The 23636-nt window shown below is 36.2% G+C and overlaps 1 long non-coding RNA gene across 1 annotated transcript; it reads left to right on the forward strand.

Moving 5' to 3' along the window:
• The first annotated feature begins 3924 nt into the window (after window positions 1-3924).
• On the forward strand, window positions 3925-6374 carry LOC138312200 (uncharacterized). The gene is made up of 2 exons (XR_011206884.1): window positions 3925-4105; window positions 4876-6374. It is a non-coding gene; the product is annotated as an uncharacterized lncRNA (long non-coding RNA).
• The last annotated feature ends 17262 nt before the right edge of the window (window positions 6375-23636 follow it).

A 23636-nucleotide genomic window follows, 5' to 3' on the forward strand; every position in this document is an offset into this window, starting at 1 on the left:
TATTTGATATATATCTTTTTGTATTTCGGGATATTTGAATTTCGTCCCTGTGCTTGGTTGGACGTTTCGTTTTCCGGTCGAGAAATTCATTAATTTTGGTAAGTCTTGCTTTTCGGTTGTTCTAGTATTTGTTCTTTATCTTGGTTAATACATTATTCTATTCTCCCAGTATGAAAATGGTTTGAATGTGATTATTATAATTTAGATATTTTTAAAATATGAAATATATACGGATAAACATGTATTGTATACATGTGATCCGATTATTGTAATTGTAAAGTGAGTGTAAAATGTCTAAGTTATATATTTCTGAAATGAAGTAAGAATTGTGTGTTCTTTTATATTGTAGTTCAATCTGTTGTGATTGCATGGTCGTACTCATGACGTACGGAGCTAGTATACTTTGTAGTGAATACATCAATTACATTGATACACCATACGTGTTGTACATTAGTTGAGATTACATGATGTCACCAAAGGGAGATAATCCTCTAATACTAAAACTCGTACGAGTTATTCCGCATTGGTCCAAGATCTTTATAAGAAATGGAGAATTTTTGCACTTTAAAAAAACCTGAAATTCTAATGCGTTTACCTATTCATTATCAAAATTGATATTTTGAACCTAAATCTCAATCTGAATTTCCAAATTTATATCACGGTTATCAAGGAATAATTACCTGTCAGAATACATTTTTGATTTTGAAATTCAGAATCAAACAATCCAATCAGCAGCCGGGTTTAAAATTTTGTCCTGGGCTTAACCTTCTATACACACGGGCCGTTTCGAAGGTCTTTTTTCATTTAGTTTTGAATACTTTTCGAGATGTTTTAAGTTCTACATGTACACGTATATATGAACAATGTACACGTGTTTGCGTAAATGCACGTACATGTGTAGCTACACCGCATACATGGGAGGCCGTCCTTACGTGACCCTAGCTGTTAATAGGACGTACATTTGAACAAAACAAACAACAAAAGTAATGCACAAACCCAATAACTGAGAGGTTTAAAAAACCTTTATGTGTGTGGCAGAGCTGTCACCTGTGACACCGGATGTTCAAACACAACCGGTTCAATTTGAGAAACTACCCGGCCGTTTTGAGATCACAGAACCTATAGAGGACCGTGTTAACGTTTGCTACTATTCAGGTTAAATGAAGTTATCAAAATTCTTTACAAATTTTACATCTACATGTATTGCCCGATCCACACATTAACCATTAACTGATGTACCTTGAGTATATCCAATCAGCAGGCTCCTATATATTCACCTCTCTGTAATAGGAGCGAGACGGGCCCAGTTTGTTAATAACTACAAACTACACCGGCTATGGCATGTGAAACGTTGCAATATTCATTAAATTTATATTTTTGTTCTAAAAAATAAATATTTGTTCTTAAAAAAATAAATATTTGTTCAATAATACAAAATATACATTCAAAAAATAAATATATGTTCATAAAGAATAAATAATTTATTCAAAAATTGAAATATATGTTCATAAAAAAATATATTTTATTAAAAAAAAATAAATATCTGTTCATAAAAAAATAAATATTTATTCAAAAAAATTAAATATATGTTCATAAAAATAAATATATGTTCATAAAAAAATAAAATATATGGTCAAAAAAAATAAATACATGTTCATAAAAAGTAAATATATGGTCAAGAAAAATAAAAATATTTGTTCAATCTGTATTTAGGATTATTGAATATATATTTATACATTCAATGTGCCAAAAATAAATATATGTTCATAAATGTTGCATTGTGGGACAGTATGTAATGACACCAAGGGCTTTCGTTACGGCGTATTTGATTGGATAAATGAAAAACGAAAGTAGTCTTGATCATGGAAGTGTTTGTTTTCAATGATGAAGGCTGCAGACGATTTGACGATGGAAGTGAAAATGCTATTTGTTTTGGTGAGTAAACTAAGTAATACCTACGTGTACATCTCAATTAAATGTAACTGTGTGACAGGGCACATCGTTTTTTTTTGCAATTGGCGTCCCGACCAGAAACATATATAACGTTACGTAACCTCCCGTCAAATAGTTCAATAAACCACATGTCATGTAAGACCAAGACCGTTTTCGTTTATTCGGGGAGCAACCAGTTCGACCGTTTGTGTTATTGTCATTATCTAAAATGTAAATCCTGACGGACCTGCAGTTTTTTTGATGACCTATAGTCATCATGCACCGTCCGTCGGCGTCCGCCGTGCGTAAACTATTCATTCAAACGACTTCTTCTCAATAACCGTAAGGCCTAAAGTACTCATATTTGGCCTGTAGCATGCTGGGATGAAGAACTACCAAAGTTGTGAAAATGAATGACCTTGACCTACTTTCAAGGTCAAAGGAGTCAAATAGGCTAAAATCTTTGAACAACTTCTTCTCAATAACCGTAAGGCCCAGAGTAACGTCATGTAACCCAGATTGGCACACGTTTTTCTTATTTTTAAGCATCTATTTGTCAGATAGCAATATAATTCCAATTTTTGTACCAATCTCACAAATAGAGCCTATCATCTGTCTGTTGGTCTATGTTTGGAATTCTTCCTGCACGTGTTTCCATAAATAGCATTCTTGGATACAGGTCTGGAGCGCACCTGTTATCAACCAGGTGCGGGTACCCAGATTGGCACACCCAGGTAGAAATACAGTGAGCATTGAAAAATATCGCGATATTTCAAATATAAATCGACTTTTATTGAAACTACAATACAAATATCAACAATTAATGCCATTGAACAATTTTCTCCATATGTATTTTTAGAAAGATTGACGTCAAAATCAATGTTGTCAATAGGCAGGTAAATTTTCATCTTTATGGTTATCACTTGCCTTTCTTACATGATTTTAACGACAATATTCATGCATATTTTGCCTTTTTAAGCTTTGTGTGTGTCGTACTGATAAATTAACATTATAAAATGGCATAAGGGAAGTAACTCTTGGATTTAAAAGTGCTATTCGAGCGCACCTTTGTTTCATTTCGCATGCGCACATTATCGCAGATGAAAATTTCCATTCTAGAAAATCGACATTTATGGAGGATAAAACAGCTTTGAACTATGAAACTACCAAATAACTGACAACTAACTTGATTAAATTTGTATTCTAGACATAGTTTATACCATTTCCCCACTTTTTAGAGCAGACTTTTGAGCGAAAAGAGGAAACTAGAGTCATCGCACGGTGCAATATTTACCGTAACACTTGATTTCAGGTATTTTCTCAAGTTTATCTCTGTACTAAATTCCTCCTAGCTATGGTCATATGGAAATATCACCATTAAAATATTTCATGATGATCAGGGAATAAATTATAGCAACAGCTAAAAGAAAATTTCCAAAGTGAATTAAAACGGAAGCATTATTATCAAAAAGCCATTTTGGGTGTGCCAATTTGGGTAGCGTACTCATATTTCTAAAATGAAGTTGCAAAAGTGCAGGAGGACCCATTTTTCTTTCAAATGTGCATTTTTAGAACATTTACATGTTTGGCCCTGTCCTGGGTAACGGGGGTGGGGAGGCGATTACCCCCCTGCCCCCCTCTTCCTACGTCCCTGCCAAGGACGTATACTTATAAATCCTTGTTATGACGGATAGAGGTCGGTGTCTAAAAAACGTCCCCCATTATACAGATTGGGGACACTCCCGTTATATACGCAGAATAGTCCTGCATTTGAGTAATAGTCCTGTATTTGAGGGAGTGTCCCAACCTGTTATACCGCCTATTTCCACCCTGCTGATGTACAGCTAACTCCACAGATTCACTTTACAGCTAGTATACAAGTAATTGATCATAGAGTTAAAACATTTTTAGGATGTTGATGAATGTTTAAGAGACTTTGTTATCCAACTATTTATGCTCCAATTTTATTTTACAGAAATAAATCCCCAGTATTCCTTCCAAAGGCATTGAAGCAGGTATAAACGAATTGAAAGGCAGGATCCACATGTTCGACAAACAAGAAATAACAGTAAAACTTAGAGACATTCTTGGTAGTGTTTTCAATGGTTTTGCAAATTGTAGTAAAGTTCAGCGGAGAACTGGAGATGAACTACGGTGGACTTACATTGTATAGGTATATATGGCATATCCCAATTGTAAAAAGCTTCATTTAATTTATCATTATTTTAGATAAAATAAGTTTGCTTGATCAAGTTACTAAAATTAATTAGAAAGTTTCACAAATTTATTTTCGGGACAATAACTTGAGAACACAACAACAGAATTTGTTCAAACTTCATAAATTTAATTAATGGCAGGGTACATGTGTTGCTTGCAACACTTATTGTAAGCTTGTTTTGTGATAAATTTAATATAGTACTATAAAATGTTTAATAATTTTGCATAAAGCATTGGAGGTTAAGATTTAATACATGTAAGTTAGATAAAATATCTTTACGGTAGATGAGCATCTAAAAGCAATTGACCGATCGCCAGGTGTAATATAGCTACGCCTCGTGCTCACAAACGCACGTGTTTCTATTCAATGTCGGAGCAAACATCATAGCACACACAATACAAAGTCATGTGCGGTTTGATTGACAGCTTGCGATCCGTCAATTATGTAATGACTATAGAAGCGTATACCAATACGGGGCTTACGAGACTTCAAAACAATGTGAGTAAAGTACAATTTACTGTGGATTAGTCCCAGCATCCGGTTATTATGATATCATGAGTTTCGCGATGTTGTGAGTAATGAACGGTAAATTGTACTTTACTCGCGTCGTTTTGGGATCTCGAAAACCCTGTATTCGCATGTTGGTTAAGTGTTGAGTGTTTATATTGAGAACCAGATTTATTTCCAAAACATCCATTTTTGTATGATTTTTTTCCCCATTTCAGTTGACATCACATTTGGAGAACTACTCACATTTATAACTGGAGCGGATGAGATACTTCCTGCAGGCTTCTCAACAAAATTCCACTACTCTTAGAACCACCTGTTTTCAGATTACCTTAAACATCAACTGACAACTTGCACATTGAACTTTCATATTCCCAGGGATTATGATGTAGATCAACTGAAACATCTTATGATGAGAGCATTGAAAGAATGCCAAGGATTTGGGAAAATTAAATCAGTTTGAGCATGTCATTCCTGTAACAAATAATACTTTTGTTATAAAATCAATTTTTAATAATGTGACACATTTCAAATGGACTGTTATAATAAAGTTTCATGAAGCAATACCATTTACATGAAATTTCATGAAATAAAAACAAAAATAGAATATTTTTAATAACGGTCAATTCAATCAATTTAGTAATATTTTCTTCATTCAGGGTCACAGGGGTCAAATAGGCTAAAATCTTTAAACAACTTTTTCTGAATAAACTAAGAGGCCTAGAGTCCTGATATTGGGCATGTGACATGCTGGGATGAAGAGCTACCAAGTCTGTTCAAATGAATGACCTAGACCTTCATTCAAGGTCACAGGGGTTAAATAGGCTTAAATCTTTAAACAACTTGTGTATAGCTAAGAGTCCTTGAGACCTGTTATTGGACTTGTGGCTTGTTTGTATGAAGGGCTAACATGTATATTAAAGATATAGACCTTGACCTTCATTCAAGGTAAAAAATTTCATCAAATATATCAGAAACTGAACTTCTTCTATTAAAGAGTTTGTTGCATTGCCTTGTTTGTCACTACTATATTCTTTGAGGTGTTGTATTGTGCCAATAGTCAGATGACCATCAAGGCCAAATTAGCCTCTTGTTTTAAATTAGTGACCTTGACCTTCATTCAAGGTCTAATTCATCAAATGTATCAGAAAAATGAACTTCTTTTGTTAAAAGAGTGTTTTGTATTGCCTCAATTTGTTTACCACTACTATTTTCTTTGAGGTGTGGTTTATCCTGCCAATAGTCAGATAACCGTTAAGACCCATGGGCCTCTTGTTATATACAATGAGTCTTAATTGTAAATTGTAAGTTGCAGAAGAGGTAGGCATTTTCATTCAATTTGGTGTGTTGTATTGTACCAATAGTCACATGACCATTCAGCCTCTGTGCCTGTAATTATTTACAGCACATCTTCATCCTCAAAGCAGCTTTCATAGCATGGTAGATGTAATGTCATGAGGAGCAAAACTATAAATACATGTATAACTTGTTTTCCTATGACTTTGGATATTGAAAAAAATCAAAAGATCACAATATTTGGAGTAAATTCTGTTATGTTATAAATGGTATTATTTTGTGAGCACATGTATTCAAGTTGTTTAATGAAATGAGCTATGTACAACTGCATTTACTGTGTTAGGGTGGAGATTGGATTACAAAATAAGATTTATAATTCCTTCCTTTGATTTCATAAATAAAGATTTTCATAGTCAGTTTATACTTGTGTTTGCATTCCTTTATAAAACGATATTTCTTAAAGTATGCAAATTACAAATTTTAGCTTAATACATAATTGTAACTATAAGCAAAGCATGTGCTGTAGTATGTCGTCCATCAATTGCAACATCTCCATAACTATGACAGAAAAAAAATGTGATATATGGCTAGTAGTATGCTGAATAATGCACTGCCTCACGTTTGGCCTTTGGTAGATCTAGAGTGTTCGCCCTTGTGAGGAAGCTAGAATTTGGGTTCTGTCCCCTGTCAGAGACGTACCAATTTTTTAGTTTGATTAGTTTAACGTCCTATTAACAGCCAGGGTCATTTAAGGACGTGCCAGGTTTGTTGGTGGAGGAAAGCCGGAGTACCCGGAGAAAAACCACCGACCAGCGGCCAGTACTTGGCAACTGCCCCACATGGGATTCGAACTCGCAACCCAGAGGTGGAGGGCATGTGATAATATGTCGGTACATCTTAACCACTCGGCCACCGCGGTACTAAAGTCTGTAAATCTGGTACTACTCCTTCTTAACGCTCAGCATAATAGGTGTTGCTTGCAAGGCTTAAGGACTAAAAATGATATTAAATGATTGTGGAAAATTTGTTTTAATGGAAAATATAAGGACACAGTTCTTACTATAATGTTGTTGATAAACATGTACCCTGGTACCTATACACCTCGCATAATCATGCAAAAATAAGTTCTTTGATATACATCTGTAATACAAAACTGTAATTTTAATACGGATATTAAATTATAAGTAAAATGATATTTTTTTTTACAAATTTAGGGCACTTGCATTTTTTAGCAAGTGACAAGAAAAATTACAATTCAAGTCCTGAATAAGCTAATGTGACTCTTCTGGTACATAAACCAGGGACAGAAGGTAACCTTCATATGAAATTTGAGAAAGATCAATAAAACATGAAAGGTGATAAACTGTCAATGTCAAAATTCAAAATGGTTGAGTGTCGGACATTTTGCTTAAAACTCCTGATCAGTCAATAAAGTGAATGGGCTTTCTAAAACTTGCAACAAAGAGAAAAACAAAATTGTATATTTCCTCCATTATTAAGGCAAATTCATAAATATATAATAGTAGGCTAAAAATATCAGAAAACTTTCAAGTTAATGCAAACTTTAAATTTTCTCACATAATAGATGTGTCTATATCTGAAAATCGAAATATGAATCTGAAAGGATATGAATCTGAAAGGGTAAATTTTAGCAACAAACATTATTAACAGTCCTTTACTGTGTACTATTTCAAATTACTTAGATTGTTTATTCATTTAACATTTCACATGAAATTCTTTAATTATAGACTTTAGTAATGAATGCTTTAATAATTGATTAAACTTCATCAGGTATACTGCTGTCCACAGTTATAGTGTAACTGGGTTTGGTTAAGTCCCAGATGAAGGTGGGAGTGTTGGGATGTAATAGAGGACACAATCCGTCTTCTAAGTCATGATGGTTTATTGACAATACATGTAAGTGTGTGTATGTCTGTAACAAAATAAAACAAGCTCATTAAATACATGTTCACAATGCAATAATACATAATAACATTCATACTAATCATACATCCATCCATACATACAAGATCCCTAAGTAGCCTACAGTAAATTAGCATCAGATGTGAAATATCTATTTAACATACAGTAATACAGTAATACAGTTATATTATAAGTAACTGTAGAACAAGACATTTATGAACCATTTATAATACATGTAATAGATATTATGATAAATACAAGGGGAGACAATATTTTCCCGGAGACAATGTCTTCTCTATACTATGCTATATCAGGGTGAGACAATTCGCCCCTTTACAACTATACAATAAAATACTCTAGTCTAAGGGGAGATAATCTACCCACTTAGACACTACAACATAATACACTATCAATGCATTACATACACTTTATCTGTTTCATTCGACCAAGGGTCCTATACATTGTACATGAATAAAATACATAATGTTACAAAAAGGTCTAAACTAATATAACATCTTCATATAAAACACGTACATGAATAAAATACATAATGTTACAAAAAGGTCTAAACTAATATAACATCTTCATATAAAACACTAGTTTTCGATCTCTATACTAATAATGCTAGAGATCCAAATATATACTCCTTTACATCAAATGGTCCATATAAATAGACAATTACACTTAAATTCAAATATATACTTATACTTTTACACTTTCAAGTTAATTTAACTTGTTCAAAAATACATTCTGATAATTTTACCAAAATAAGACAAATAAATATACATAGTTTTCTTTATGAACATTGCACAGGATATACAATATTGCTAAGAAATATAAAAAGATGACTTACAGAAGTAGAAGAATTATATTCCAATTCCACAAAACAGTCAAAAGGTCTAAGAGCTAGACCAAAAACACAACTGCATGCTCTCATTAAAACCTTTCTGTGAACTGTCCACAGACAAAGGAAAGTGCTCCAAAGATAGAAATTTGGAAGGAAAGTTTGACCAATAAAATAACACATTATTATATCTATTACCCAATAAAATCAATCAGCTGACTAGCCAGGTGAGTCAACTGACTGGTACCTACCCTCACCTATAATTAAATAATGCACTCATGCATCCATCCATGCACTCACTCATTCCAGGTAACATACAGGTATACAGGTTTAAACAAGACGGTGACATATAGACAGTATTGGGACAAGCAGGGGTGCATCTTAATTTATAACCATACATAAATACACTAATACTAATTACATAACTAATTAGTTACTTAATTAATTACATAATTAATTACCCTGCCACAATAGCTTTATTCCTGTTGTTTAAAAACATTACTTCCTTACAGTATCTCTCAAAAAAAGAGTAACAATTCTTCAGTACAACCAAACACTACAATTTTTGCAAAAAAATCATTACACCAACTGCTGCAAGGAATGCAGATACTGTCTGACAATTAGGTAAGTATCTATGCCAAACTCTGGACCGTTGCTCATTGGATTAACATTTGTTCTCAAGTCATTGAGGATTTCCTCTCTTTGTCTACCTGTAGGTAACTGTAATTCCACTTCTGGAAAATGTGGTGGAAGCATGTCTCCATTATTGGTGTACACTTCAAAGGGGTCTATTCCAAATGATTGAATGTTAGCTGACTTCATGACATCTCTTACAGCAACACTGTTCTGTCTATGTAAGTTTAATCAATATATTCATCCACATTATGTACGGACTCCAACGTTCACCATGTTTTGTTCTAATACTATGTTGACTGTAGGCTTCAGAAAATTAACCGAGAGGCTGGAGCAGCATTAATCCATGGTAAGACATAATGGAGACAGAAAAGATCATTTTCATTCTCGACATTCTAAAACATTTGCATATTCTAAAAACATTGTTATAAAAAAAGGCTATAAAAAGTTTTTATCACTGAATAATAAACATCCCTCCATAGTCGTTTATTGCGACTGTTCAGTTGTGTATTGATCTTCCTCCAATATAACTGCCTCGGTTCGATCCTCTTTAGTTTTCCATAAACTCTTCCACTAGCACATTTTCCACTCAACGATCACCTCTTACGTTGATATCCTTGATGGTAATCCATACCTCTCTACTGCTTCCGAAAATAAGCTGAGCGTAGTTTCTGCACGCTTGTCTCCAGAAACAGATAAGTGTTTCTGACAATCTCTAAAATCTTGATAGTCTTCTGCTTGCAAATTTAAGGAAAAGGTTCAGCCAATTTTCTGTGTTTTCTTTCATGTCTGTCACAATTTCTATTAGGAGATCTACAAAATATAGAATATCAACACATATACTAATTTTGATAAATATACTCTACCAAATATATATTCAAAATGAAAGATTCAAGAAATTTATTCAAAGTTGTATATTCGGATAATGCAAATATTACCACTGTTTACAAAATATAATACTATATAACAAATAGCAGGGATTTTTATGTACATTTATGGCTGAATCACAGGGCCTCGTTCCTAATGATGCGATATATATAGGATAGGTCACGTTTATTTACATACTAATGTAACAGGGCGAGAGTAGTGTGCCGCCAGATGGGCTCGAACCTTCGACCTCTGACTTACTGGTCCACCACTCTACCGACTGAGCTAAAGGGAAATTCCCCCTAGCGTGAACTAGAAGGCGACGATATCACTATTTACAACACTAATACTCCCCCCTTCAAACGTGTTCACCCCCGAACACAGAACAACCCAGGTTCTCTCTCCAAAAAAGGCTCTCAATCTCATATGGAGTGGTCTACGGCACAAAATGTAACAGGGCGCAGAGTAGTGTGCCGCCAGCCAGACTCAAACCCGCTACCCCAGACTTACTGGTCCGCCACTCTATTGACTGAGCTAAAGGGAAATTCACCCTAGCACGAAGCTAGAAGGCAACCGTAACACTATTTACAATTCTCTGTCCGAACACAGGGCCTCGTTCCTAATGATAATATATATATATAAGATAGGTCACATCTATTCACATTTGTGTAATGTATGTAAATAGACGTGACCTATCTTATATATATATATCTAATCATTAGAAACTAGGCTCTGTGGCTGAATATTTGCTGCATTTTCCCAATTTTATGTTAACATTTTCCCCGCATTAAGAAAAACTCTCAGAAATATAAGTTTTAATAAAGCTGCAGTGTATTGTTTTCTCAACTGTCAAAGGTACAAGCCCCTGAGCAGGGTTAAAAATCACAATACCTATGAACCTTCAAAGTCATTGGCCGTTTTCGATTATACGGTTTGAGTGTTTTTGACCTAGGCTACGTTCGTTTATGAATTTCAGAGGGACCTGCTAATCTGATATTGTTTTCAGACGAGCCTTAACAAAGCCCTCACAGGCCTGTATAAAAACAAAAGGCCCAAGGGCCTTAACGGTCTTCGGACTACCTTGGCAATAGCCGTATAGGAAATTAATTAGATATGGTGTCATGGTTAAAAAATAAAAACACTTTGTCGGGACAATGTAAGGATCATTTCATGCATAATGTCCGGACAAACTTAGAACAATAGAAGAAGTTCAAAATATATTTTCAAGATGGCAGGTGTGGTGGCCATCTTGGATTTCGGATCAACATTAAAATATAACAACACTTGGTCGGGACCATGTCAGGCTCATTTCATGCAAGTGTCAGCTAAATTACACTGGCAAGAACTTGATAAGAAATTCAAAATTCAAGATTTTAGAATATTTGACCCCCGTGTCCGTTATCTCATCATGCTACTGGCTAAAGATGAATACACTGGGCCTTTCGGCTAGTTTGAAGAAGTACTTAATATATATTAGCCAAATAGACCCCTGTGACCTTAAAAGAAGGTCAAGGTCATTCATTTTCACAGCTTTGGTAGCCTTCATTCCAGCATGCTACAGGCCAAATAAGAGTACTCTGGGCCTTACGGTTATTGAGAAGAAGTTGTTCAAAGATTTTAGCCTATTTGACTCCTTTGACCTTGAAAGTAGGTCAAGGTCATTCATTTTCACAACTTTGGTAGTTCTTCATCCCAGCATGCTACAGGCCAAATATGAGTACTTTAGGCCTTACGGTTATTGAGAAGAAGTCGTTTGAATGAATAGTTTACGCACGGCGGACGCCGACGGACGGTGCATGATGACTATATAGGTCATCCTGACCCTTCGGTCAGAAAAACAAAAACTGCAGGTCCGTCAGGATTTACATTTTAGATAATGACAATAACAAACGGTCGAACTGGTTGCTCCGAATAAACGAAAACGGTCGTCGTCTTACATGACATGTTGTGGTTTATTGAACTATTTGACGGGAGGTTACGTAACGTTATATATGTTTCTGGTCGGACGCCAATTGCAAACGATGTGCCCTGTCACACAGTTACATTTAATTGAGATGTACACGTAGGTATTACTTAGTTTACTCACCAAAACAAATAGCATTTCCACTTCCATCGTCAAATCGTCTGCAGCCTTCATTTGAAAACAAACACTTCCATGATCAAGACTACTTTCGTTTTCATTTATCCAATCAAATACGCCGTAACGAAAGCCCTTGGTGTCATTACATACTGTCCCACAATGCAACATTTATGAACATATATTTATTTTGGCACATTGAATGTATAAATATATGTTCAATAATCCTAAATACAGATTGAACAAATATTTTTATTTTTCTTGACCATATATTTACTTTTTATGAACATATATTTATTTTTTTGACCATATATTTATTTTTTATGAACATATATTTATTTTTATGAACATATATTTAATTTTTTGAATAAATATTTATTTTTTATGGACATATTTTTATTTTTTATGAACATATATTTATTTTTTTGAATAAATATATTTTTTTATGAACATATATTTCAATTTTTGAATAAATATTTATTCTTTATGAACATATATTTATTTTTTGAATATATATTTTGTATTATTGAACAAATATTTATTTTTTTAAGAACAAATATTTATTTTTTAGAACAAAAATATAAATTTAATGAATATTGCAACGTTTCACATGCCATACCCGGTCCCTATCCCCCGTCAACCCCTCCATGCCCCACTTACAACCCTACCACCCTATACCTATAAACATGTCCCCTTCCTGCTTCCTATTACCCACCTCTATTTAAAACCTATTAGGTTCAGGAACTCAATCCTTCAGTACACCGCAATGAAATGGATAGAACACCCATTATATATACCCGACTATAACAATACATGCACGATCGACCAATACGAAGACGGAACACAACACAGGCGCTCGATACAATAACATATTGTGCACGACAGCTCTACGTGTACAAGATACACACGCACTCTTACAGCTAGCACAGGACCACGACACCATATATATTCCCATAAAGCACAAACTATTTACAAGCCCTGCTACATCTCTATGAAATCTTCTGCCCAAAGGGGGATTCCCCTTAATCTGTTTTTCAGTTGGACCAGACTACTTTCGTAAGAAACGCTTTCTGATTAATATTGAGTGACATCGCCCGTTCGTTCAAGCAATCGTCTGTTCGCTAACATTACTTATATCATTACATAGGTGGAAATCCCGTGTTTTGATCGCGATCAAATCTAGTTTAAATTGTAAATGGAACTATAGGCCTACTAAAATAACACATGTAGGTATAGGCCTAACATATTATTACTGAAAGGCCCGCTACCTTTCCGAAAGGGCTCTTTATTCTTAAAATTGGAAAGTAAAACGAGATTGATAAGTTTGTAGATTTGCAAAAGTTATTAGCGTTCTGTTAATACTTCAATTGGCAACACATTCTGACCAATTTATTCAAAATAACCCTAATGCTATTTTCATAACGCGGGTCTTATTATGTTTTAGCCATCGTCCTGACTGCGCCAGACAGCAAAACAGCGAAGTGTACTTCACTGTTAAAATAGATTACGAAGGAAAGCTTGCATTTGTTAAGTGTTGAAGCCTTGTGTTAGGTCATCGATAAATATAATTTTCTTATACAATTAATGTTATTGAAATAATATTAATTCTTTATTTCGGAAAGGTAATTGGTCTTTAATATATAAATATATCTATTTTTTAGGAAAGGATGAATTGATAATGTATGATCAAAATACCTCTCGTGAGATATATAGTAGTAAATCTATAGACTATATATATCAAGAAGAGTATACTTGATTCTTCAATTGAACATCACGATCCATGTTGAAACGACCGGGAAGACAATGTATATAGAAATTCAGCGTAAACATCGCCAGTTACGCTGTGTCAAAACACCGAGTACATTATAAAGGCGGGACCGTAATCCGGGCAAAAGAATACGGACACTATTTTTATCGCAACGTTTTCGCTACAGAAAATTGAGAAAGGCGCTTACTGCACGGAGTAATAATTTTATACATCGTCATAAAACTAATCAAAATAATTACTAATATTATTTTTATTCCTTAGTTCATATATGCACACTGAATATGTTTCCGATTTATTTTTTCCGGATAAATAATAGCCGTGCCCGATACCGTTTTATGTTATTTATTACCGCCGCTGCGATCTCTGGCTCGTTAATTTCATAGAATTTTCTTTTTTTCGGATTGGCCGCATTTGTGTCCAAATTCGACATTTTGCATAAAGATTTAAATTTTTATGTTGGTTCTGTTGACAAAAAATGGTGTTTGGACAAAGCTGCGGCCAATGTGAAAACTACGCTTTTTCAAGCCATTTTTGCAAGAAAATGTATAAAAATGCATGAAATGGCCTAAATATATCGTCTTTTAACCCATCTACAAATAATGTAAGTGGAAAATCATCTTTGATTGCGAAAATATCGATACTCAACTCTTTTGGAAAGCTGTGTTTGTGAGATTTGACATTGTTTGAATTTCTATACATTCTGGGGCCATAATTGCCCCTTATTGTACCTACTCCTTTGGTTACAATCCATGCAGAACTCTAAGACAAGTAGAATTTTTTAGGATTTACCTCTATTTCCCCTATTGGGCCCCCCCCCTTCCTGCCCCCGGGTAGTCAATGCCAAAATTTATACAAGTTCTGTTCCCCTTCCCCCAAGGATGTTTCTGGCCAAATTTGGTTACAATCCATGCAGAACTCTAGGACAAGTAGCAATTTATAGGATTTACCTCTATTTCCCCAATTGGGCCCCATCCCTCCTGCCCACGGGGGATCAGAGCCAAAATTTATACAGTTCTGTTCCCCTTCCCCCAAGGATATTTCTGGCCAAATTTGGTTACAATCCATGCAGAACTCTAGGACAAGTAGCGATTTAAAGGAGTTACCTCTATTTCCCCTATTGGGCCCCGCCCCTCCTGCCCCCGGGGGGTCAGAGCCAAAATTTATACAAGTTCTGTTCCCCTTCCCCCAAGGATGTTTGTGGCCAAATTTGGTTACAATCCATGCAGAACTCTAGGACAAGTAGCGATTTAAAGGAGTTACCTCTATTTCCCCTATTGGGCCCCGCCCCTCCTGCCCCCGGGGGGTCAGAGCCAAAATTTATACAAGTTCTGTTCCCCTTCCCCCAAGGATGTTTGTGGCCAAATTTGGTTACAATCCATGTAGAACTCTATGACCAGTAGCGATTTAAAGGATTTACCTCTATTACCCCACCCCTCCTGCCCCCGAGGGGTCAGAGCCAAAATTTATACAAGTTCTTTTCCCTTCCCCCAAGGATGTTTGTGGCTGATTTTGGTTACAATCCATGCAGAACTCTAGGACAAGTGGCGATTTAAAGGATTTACCTCTATTTCCCCTATTGGGCCCGCCCTTCCTGCCCCCGGGGGACCTGAGCCAAAATTTATACAAGTTCTGTTCCCCCTCCCCCAAGGATGTTTGTGGCCAAATTTGGTTACAATCCATGCAGAACTCTAGGACAAGAAGCGACTTATAGGATTTACCTCTATTTCCCCTATTGGGCCCCGCCCCTCCTGCCCCCAGGGGGTCAGAGCCAGAACTTATACAAGTTCTGTTCCCTTTCCCCCAAGGATGTTTGTGGCCAAATCTGGTTACAATCCATGCAGAACTCTAGGACAAGTAGCGATTTAAAGGATTTACCTCTATTTCCCCTATTGGGCCCCGCCCCTTCTGCCCCTGGGGGACCAGAGCCAAAATTTATACAAGTTCTGTTCCCCTTTCCCCAAGGATTTTTGTGGCTAAATTTGGTTGCATTCCATTTAGAACTCTATGACTAGTAGCGATTTAAAGGATTTACCTCTGTTTCCCCTATTGGGCCCCGCCCCTCCTGCCCCCGGGGGGTCAGAGCCAAAATTTATACAAGTTCTGTTCCCCTTCCCCAAAGGATGTTTGTGGCCAAATTTGGTTACAATCCATGCAGAACTCTATGACTAGTAGCGATTGAAAGGAAATGTTGACGGACAGACGGACGCCGACGGACGACGGACGCCGCGCCATGACATAAGCTCACCGGCCATTCGGGCCAGGTGAGCTAAAAACCACATTTGATATAGATTCTAGTGATGATTATTTTTTTTCGTATCAAAACTTGCAAGGTCAGAATCTCAAAAAAAACTTACCTTGTCGAGAATTAATGGTGTTAAAATGTAACACAGCATTGCAAAAACGTCATTGCCTTTTATAATATGTTCAATGACTTCTGCTTGTTCTGTTTCAGGTTTGTTTGTTTGTTTGATTTATTTCTGTTTCAGGTGGCCCTGCAGGTAGGGCGTAAGAATTGTACCTGTGCCCCTATTGCATGATCGTAAAAGGCGACTAAATTTAGGATCTTATCTTTTCTTTCTCCCTTAATTACTTTGTTCTTCCTAGAGTCTCCCTTGACACCACCTCACTCTTGGCCTTTGGTTGAGCGCTCGCCCCTGTGAGGAAGGCTCTGGGTTCTGTCCCCTGGCCGAGACACACCAAAGTCTATAAAAGTGGTAGTTTCTGCTCCTGCTTAGCGCTCAGCATAACGGGAGTGGGACGACTGGTTTGCCCGTTGTCAGTATAATGTGACCGGGTGGGGTGTGTTGCCTGGTGTCTTCGGCGGCATGCTTCAGTGATATAGCACTATAAAAAGGGCAACAGTTCCACTATACAAGAAGACACAACACGAATATACCGCAGTCTCCCAAAACACGCACCTCGCACACATACACGCAACACACCGCATACATGGGAGGCCGTCCTTACATGACCATAGCTGTTAATAGGACGTTAATTAATCAAACAAACAAACAAATTTCAGATTGAAATTGTAATTTTTCGCTTTGAGAATTCCATTGGCGATTTCGTTGATTTCTGACATTTTTGACAGTTCAACATGTGCGCCTCATAAACCGGAAGTTCTATAAATAGCAGTCGGGGAAGCCGTTGATTTTTAACCTTCATTTTCTGAAGTCACTCAAATTCTCGCGAGATTGGTTTTGGCAGCAATATACAAACAAAGTGCTGAAAATGACGAAGTCCGAAGAAACTGGAGGAAATGCATTTGTTAACAGTCGTTTACACATATAATTGATATGGAAGGTAGTGTAAAAATAATTTTTCTATCGAACTATGCAATTGTCAAAAAAATCACATGAAACCTGAAAATAGATAGATAGTCAAAATCATTCGGACTAGGCCCACCATGGTTTGTTTGTTTGTTTGATTAATTAACGTCCTATTAACAGCTATGGTCATGTAAGGACGGCCTCCCATGTATGCAGTGTTTTGCGTGTGTGTTATGCGAGGTGTGTGTTTTGGGAGACTGCGGTATATTAATGTAGTGTCTTCTTGTATAGTGGAACTGTTGCTCTTTTTATAGTGCTATATCACTGAAGCATGCCGCCGAAGATACCAAGCAACACACCCCACCCGGTCACATTATACTGACAACGGGCGAACCAGTCGTCCCACTCCCGTTATGCTGAGCGCTACGCAGGAGCAGAAACTACCACTTTTATAGACTTTGATTTGTCTCGGCCAGGGGACAGTACCCAGAGCCTTCCTCACAGGGGCGAGCGCTCAACTAAAGGCCAAACCCCCAGAGAGTAAAAGAAGTCATCACACAATTGCTTAATATTCATATTTTTCCAATCAAAGGGTTAAGCTTCCTCCAATTTGATTAAAATATAGATTCTTATAACCACTCCGTTCAATAGAGGATCTGACAATATCCCATCAGGGGGCACGTCCAGATGACCTTTATACCACGTGTACTTCAGAGCAAATGCAGTTTCCACACCTTACAACATCATTTGAAAACGTCACTTCGCCCAAGTATCAATCTGATTAAAATACAGATCCTTATTATCACTACGTTTGATAAGAGGATCTGAGAAAAACCCATTAGGGGTCATGTCCAGGTGACCTTAGAAAATGGCCAATCAAATTGCTACTTGCAAAATTTGGACAGTGAATTTCAGGGGACGAAATTGTTTGAAAACCCTGTCAGAATTATTTTGGTTTACGTAGTCATCTCGCCCAAAGAGCACAACAAAGCTTATTGTGTATGTTTACTGGGACGAAATATCGCTTTCAATTGATGTAGGAATTCCACGTGGTATAAAGGTCATCAGGACGTGACCCCCTATGGGATTTTGTCAGATCCTTCATTTAACGGAGTGGTTATAAGGATCTGTATTTACAATTAGCTTTGTTGTGCATTTAGGGCGAGATGACTACATACACGAAATTTGGACAGCTTTTTCAAACTATTTCGTCCACAGTCGAGATTTTGACTGCCATTTTCATTGGCCATTTCAAAAGTTCATCTTAACGTGACTCCTAAGGAGATGTTCTCAGATTCTCTTATCCAATGTAGTGACAATAAGGAACTGTATTTTAATCAGATTGAAGCTTCCTCGTAACCAACTTAGCTTTGTTTGAAGTTGAGGGGTTTAACGTATCGCAACGTATTATCCGTTTCCGAGTACGGGAAAAGCTCATTCTTGATTATATATGGTGCATGCAGCATTGCCGTTTATACCATTATCGCTGTGGTGCCGTAGGTGGTGCCATCTCGCCCAAATAGCACAACAAGGTAATCTGGGACGAATTAGAGACACCTCGCCCCTTGTCAATTCTCGGTCCAAGACAACTCGGCTCAATCTTATTTTCGACCTAAGACATCTCGACCCGTATATGTTGTAAATAGTTTTGCGACGTCCTTCTCCGGGGGGGCGTGCCTTGATTCACTTCGGTCTCCGGCGGCAGACATGGACGCTCTCTCCAATTCGGAGATCGCTTATAAAATATAATCCACCGGGCTTCCGTCCTCGACAATAGCGAGGCGCCAACACGGGACGTGACCCGCGAACCGCCTGAGGTAGCGTTAACGTCACTAAATTTTGTGGGCGTCGTAAGTAAGTTTGTTTGTTTGATTCATTAACGTCCTATTATCTAAATTTGAGTTGAATTTAACTATGGCAATATTAGGTGCATTTTTTTCGTACAATTCTGTTCCTCAACAGTTTCTCTGACATGCCAAGTATACTAAAACATATATGTATGTAAAAATCATAGATAAGATTATCATGATGTGAATCCTACAATATTAATAATTTCATCAAATTAACAACTTCTCTTTTCTTGTTTTAAATATGACATATAAATGTGCTATCCAAAATGCCAATTCAGAAAAAATTCCTTTGTCACAATACATGATCAATGTTTGGCAAATGACTCTAATTATAGACCCATACATGTCACTGTCTAACATTTGATCACAAATTATTTTGACTGGTTAAGTTGTTAATGCATCTAAATTTCGGATATTGATATAAAGTGAAATATGAATTTTTTCTTGTGATTTAAAATCGTGTACTTCACCAAGTCTCTGTCATTGTTCAAAAAATGTTATATTGTAAACTTGTTTACATTTGCATCAAATTTAGACAAAATTGTCAGTACAGGCCCATAAACCAAAAGTTTCAATTTGTTTTCAATACTTTGTCATTATGTCAGCTTGATCGGGGCACACAAATGACAATTAAGCATACTTATAAAAAATTGTAGCCATCTCATCCGTGACAGGACAATGATATAATTTACTAGATATTTTAATTGTATCTTAGTCCCAGACAAATTCCTTTTTGGATTAAGAATGACAGTCACTTGATTCTTGAGGACGTGTCAGTGATTGTCTGATTTAAATGCATTTTTCCCATTATTAATGAATTAATCAGAGTTGATCAAATTGCGGATCAAAATTACTGTAATAATGTCATATTAAAACTTTTTACATATATTTTTTGCAATGGCTAAATATTCATTTTTTAAATTACACATGTCCTGAAATTACTGTTACATAATAGTTGTGTGTAGCATTTCAAATAATTTTAAACATGAACGAATTTTATGTAAAAATCAACCTTTATTATAAATGTATTAAGGGCTTTGAACTTTTGTTTCATAGACATAAAAAACCAGCATTGATAAATAGGTCATAAACAAGTTGACATTGTGATTTGAATAAAATAACTAAAACCTATGAAAATTTTGTTCAGTTGTAATAATGTCAACAATTGAAAATTTTAGTTATAAACATGGGATAGAGCTTTTTTGTGATATACCATTTCCTCCTTTCCAAAGACATTCTTGATGCAATCTTTTTGCGTTAAGGGACCACTTAAGTACTAAACTGCTTTGATAATGGTCAGACCATCAACTCCCATTTCCAGGTATTTTCAATCAAATGTTTGTCAAATTTGATAAAAAAGATAAATCCAACTGTTTAAAAAACACAAAGTACTTTACTCATTAAATTATTAGGGATCCTTTCTGTATTTGATTCATAATTGAATAAAGTGCAAGGTAGGGGACAAAATTAATCATTAAATCCATTTTCTGATTAAATGATAACATTTTACAACTGCTTATGGATACCCCGAAAAAATGTGCATTTTGTAGGGAGTAATAATGCATTCAATGGTCCCAAACTGACATTGAAAGTAAATGCAAACCTGATTCAATCTTTTGCAAATATGCCAAATCCCTCCGATGTTGCCAAATAAAAACACTTTGTTCTCAAAGCTTGCAATATCGCACATAAATGGTATTCTGAATGATTAGAGCCGTTTTGTGTCGGGAGCCGTACTTTCTGTTATTTCATGTTACACAGTTTTCCCGTCATTAGTACGAATCATAGTTCGAATCATAAATGTAACATGTCATGTTCATTTTTAGAATAGACTTTTCCAAAAATGACCGAAGAGTACTTACCTTATTTGGTATTTCTATACCAAACTGTCATGAGTTTAAACGGGCCGTAATAAATTAAACCATTTCGTCATCGGTTTGTGGGTTAACACTTTGCATGCTAAGATTTCAGCTTTATTACTGAAATGTCTTGAAGATGGTATCAGTTGAAAAGAAAAAACTCGACCACAGTTTCTAAACAAACATGGTCTCATTCCCTAAATAGTTTCTTTCAAATTCGAATGCATGATTACTGTTATTTTAGGCCAAGTAGTTTTGAACGTCATGATTACACTACAGCCATGCAATAGTAGCGTTACCAATAATTTACCTGAATTAGATGTCATTGACCTAAGAAGTGATAACTGGAGTATTTTTAACTTATTTTAAAATATTGGTCTAATCTTAACCCCTAATTACGCCTTTATATTTGTATAATACAAAACGCCGTTAATCCTGACACAAACCTGTCCCTGCAAAACTTGTTACCGTGCGGCCCTAAAAGCGGGCTACTTGGCGCATGTTAATTGTTATTGTGGTGCCTGATTCGGTCTTTCTTATTACTAAAATCGCCATAAGGTTTTTCATAAATCTGCAAATGTTTTCAATTGCATGGGTTATTGACAATTGTCTGGACTTAGTAAACACAAATTGACTACGGCTTACAATTTATAAATGAAGCTAAAAGATATCTCTCATATCATAAATACTACGCTAACATCAACCGCGATATCACGAAAATGTCAAACACATTTGAAATCGAAAACACCATTTTAGGTGTATTCTAATATACATATTGCCAACTTGATTACCGAATTACTATATAGCTATTAAAAGTCCTAAAATTTCGTTCATTAAAATATTGAAAACGTATATTTTTTAATTCCAAATTTTGGTGTGAATTCACGAAAAGATATTCTTACGGACAGAGAAAAAAACATAAGTACTTACATAGTAAGTACAATAGATAAAATGCACTAATCAGAACTTTAAAAACAAATCAAATTTTCAATTTTCTTATCAGATTTATAATATGAAATTTCTTTTGCATACTACTTAAACTTAATCATGTCGGGTTTCTTGATTTAGTGCTTGTAAATATATAGAACAGTATTTAATTAATTTCCATTATTATACAAACAGCATGTTTATCAGCTCAAATCATACAGTATTAAAAGTAATATTTTTAAAGATATCATTAAAATAAAGGTTTTGGATTGAAATAATTCACATGTTTGTGAATATCCCATTCTTACGATACAATGGCATATAAATGAAATTTAAGATTTCTACAAAACAGTCTCCATTGAAAGCTGGTCCACAGTTCCGAGTACTGGGCTGCCTCATCTAGGTACTCTCTTGCGGATGCACACCACTTTTGGGGGGTGTGATGTGCGTCGCGTGATAGCAGTGTAGCTGAAGGCCTTTAGCAGTAGCTCCAATTTGAGCCAACTTTTGACGTGGTTGCATCCTCGTATCCGGGTGAGAAGGTCCTGGTGGTTGATACGGTTTTTTGCTCTTTTTCTTCCTTTTTTTTTACTGCTACAACAATACTTCGGCTTCAGGACTCTGGATTAGACGAGAGGTTAATATGCGGCCCCTGTTTATCAATCGGATGGTCATGCCGAGCCTTGGTTTCGTAGATTTCCTAGTAGGCGGTGGCTTTGGGTCAATCGTTGAGTTTAATTTGGATTGTCTGAATTCTGATCGAGCCTTGTGGTTGTACAATTCTTACGGGAGCGTTGCTGTCGCAATGCGTGATTTGGAATGATGTTTGTTCGAAAATATTCTTCCGGTGTAATACGTAATCTGTTGTAACCCTTGACACTGTGACATTGGATTTGATTTCCATGTCTTCATGAGTGGTCCCCACCTGTTTGAGGGTCCGAGAGTGTGGGGAAGGGGTTTTGGCGGGGTGGGGGGCTCGCCACAGCTTAGCGAATTGTAAATTTGATTAACCTCTAAAAGCATTGGCGCTTCCAAAAAAAAAACTAAACAAAAAATGAACTACAACCAAAATCTCCCCAAAAGGAATCAACCACAAATCAACAAACAAACAAAAAGCGGGTACAACAACACACATTCCCACAGTTTCTGATGGTCATGTCCTCTACACAGAGTGGCAAGACCACTGCAGGTTTATCACCCCTTAATATTGCGGAAAGTGGCATCAAAGGCCATTGCTGGAGATGTCAAATCTGTGAAAGCCTTTGGGACGGGGTGATCTCCTAATAGAGGGTTTTCCGCAAGCCAACAAGCGGAGAACCTCCTTGGGAACCAACAGCTTTTTGCCGGCCTCAGTGTGTGTGTAAAAACCACACTCATCATTAAATTGCGGCAACTGGGTGGTAATCAGGTGCCCAGCCTTGCGCAATGACAATGAGGCTGACATACTGTCATACTTTCCAAGAGGAGAACATTCCGGTCTTCATGTTAAAAACGCATCATGACGCGAGAAATAGTGGGAGCATTTGGTCCCAACACACACTTTTATCTTAACATTCGCTACACCAACATTACCACAGAGCGTAACTGTTGGGATACACAACGTTACACAATGTCACTGTCTACATCCCTAATCCATTGAGGTTTTTTTTGCCCGTAAACTGTCGCC

Source organism: Argopecten irradians, unplaced genomic scaffold (assembly GCF_041381155.1).
Source record: "Argopecten irradians isolate NY unplaced genomic scaffold, Ai_NY scaffold_0247, whole genome shotgun sequence".
Classification (NCBI taxonomy): Eukaryota; Metazoa; Mollusca; class Bivalvia; order Pectinida; family Pectinidae; genus Argopecten; species Argopecten irradians.